Genomic DNA, 2,439 nt, shown 5'->3' with positions numbered 1-2,439 from the left:
TACTCCACACGAAACGACAATATGACAATTTGCTTTAGTAAAAAACCACTAAAAAGCGGAATCAAAAATTTAAATACCGAAAAAGCTCCAGGCTACGACCTAATTACAGCGAAAATGCTGAAAGAGTTCCCACAAATCGCCAAAGACCAACTATTTTTTATTTATAACGCTATTTTAAGGACTGCATATTTTCCAAACGACTGGAAGCTATCCAAAATCATGATGATACCCAAGCCCGCTCAAGTCACCTCATATAGACTCATAAGTCTGCTTCCAATTCTTTCAAAATTATTTGAAAAACTTTTTATAAAACAACTGATGCCATATATAAATAAGAAAAGAATAATACCTAACCACCAATTTGGATTTAGAGAAAAACACAACACAATAGAACAAGTATACCGCATAGTACGAGTAATTAAGGAAACGTTTGAGAAGAGGCAGTATTGTTCAGGCGTCTTTCTAGACATAACCAAGGCTTTGACAAAGTTTGGCATGAAGGATTGTTTTGGAAACTTGAGAAACATTTACCATACAATATATCCTCAGTTATCAAAAACTGCCTCTCAAATAGAAGATTTGTTATAAAACAAAATTCTTTTGTCTCCAATGCCTTCCCCATTATGGCCGGTGTGCCCCAAGGTAGTGTTCTGGGCCCCTTGCTGTACCTGATTTTCACAGCAGACATGCCAACCAGTGACTGTACAACAACATCAACATTTGCGGATGACACTGCCATTCTCAGCCATAGTGACGACCCATTCACAGCCACAAAATCAGTTCAAGACCACCTCAACAAACTGCAAAAATGGCTCGATCTCTGGAGAATAAAAGTTAACGAATCGAAAAGTGTACACATAACCTTCACTCTACGACGAGATACCTGCCCTGCCCTTCGTATTAATGGAACAGTAATACCACAATGCAATGACACCAAATACTTAGGAATGCACCTCGACCGAAGGCTTACGTGGAAAAAGCATATAGAAACCAAGGTAACCCAAATTAAACTCAAACAACAAGAACTAAACTGGCTGATAAATAAAAATTCTAAACTTAATCTCACCTATAAAATGCAACTTTACAACACAATGATGAAACCCATATGGACCTACGGAATTGAACTCTGGAGCTCTGCTTCTCCATCAAACATTGAAAAACTTCAAAGAACTCAATCAAAAATCCTCCGGCAAATAGTCGGTGCCCCCTGGTATATAAAAAACGCAAATATTCATAGAGATCTTCGAATTGACACAGTCACAGATGTAATTACCAGCAACACACAAAAGTACAAAATCAAACTCAGGAACCATCAAAATCCACTTGCAAGCAACCTTACCCAAAGCGCTGGTACACAGCGACTCAAAAAAAACTACATAAACCCGGCTATTCAAGAATAACGCCCGACATGGTAACGAAATTGGACGAAGCTTTGGCTAAGGACAATTAATTATCTACTTTTCTTTTTTCAAATATTTTAATACAGCAATTAGCAGCGAAAATTTATTGTTAGTTCTAAGTTGATTTTTAGAAGATTCAATAAAAATCAAAATAAATTTAAAAAAAGAAAAAAAAAAAAAAAAAAATTTTTACAGCCATTTCTCCACCCGAAATAAGTGAGATTGAAGTTGGTTTGAAGCTAACACAGTGTTTTTGTTTCGGCATAAAATTGTCGCATCATTGGCAAACGCTGTGGTGACAACCGAACTACTTATCGGGATATCAGATGTGTAAAGTACATACAAGATAGGGCCAAGAACACTTCCTTGTGGAACGCCAGCTTCTATTGGGAAATTGTTAGAAGTATTTGATTTACATTTCACTTTAAAGTTTCTATTATGCAAATACGATTCTAAAGATTAGACTAGATTATGCTGGCAGGCCATAAAGGCCACGCGTAGACCACTAAGGTCCATTGCGATACCAGATCAGAGTCTTGTTTTAGCGATTGTAAGCATCACTTAAGATGCGCGTTTCATTAGCAAAATTTATTAAGATTCCAACAGAAACCTCAGGTATGTACTCCAGTCCTGCAAAACTGAAAGCCCCCAAGTATTTTTGTCGAGTTCTCGAGAGAGCCGGGCAATTACACATCAGATGCTCTAGAGTTTCCTTTGCATCCGGCTCATTGCATTTCCTGCAAGCATCGTTGTGAATTAGGTTTAGTTTTCGGGCATGTGATGCAACCAAACAGTGACCTGTCAACACACCAATTAATGTTCTACAGTTCCTTAGGTTAAACGATATAACATTCTTGGTGTATTTTTCTTCGTATATGTGTCTACACATAATTCTAGCTGTTCTACAGGTGGTTAAGTTCCGCCACCTTACCTTTGCTCTCCTTATCATGTGCTCGTCCAGAAGTTTATGTATTTGTTTCAGAGGTCTAAGTACTTCGCTCGTTTGTTCCTCTGAAAGTTTTGCGCCATTTTTAGCAAT

The sequence above is a fragment of the Teleopsis dalmanni genome, chromosome 1 (assembly GCF_002237135.1).
Source record: "Teleopsis dalmanni isolate 2A chromosome 1, ASM223713v2, whole genome shotgun sequence".
NCBI lineage: Eukaryota > Metazoa > Arthropoda > Insecta > Diptera > Diopsidae > Teleopsis > Teleopsis dalmanni.
This window is presented reverse-complemented; position numbering follows the sequence as displayed.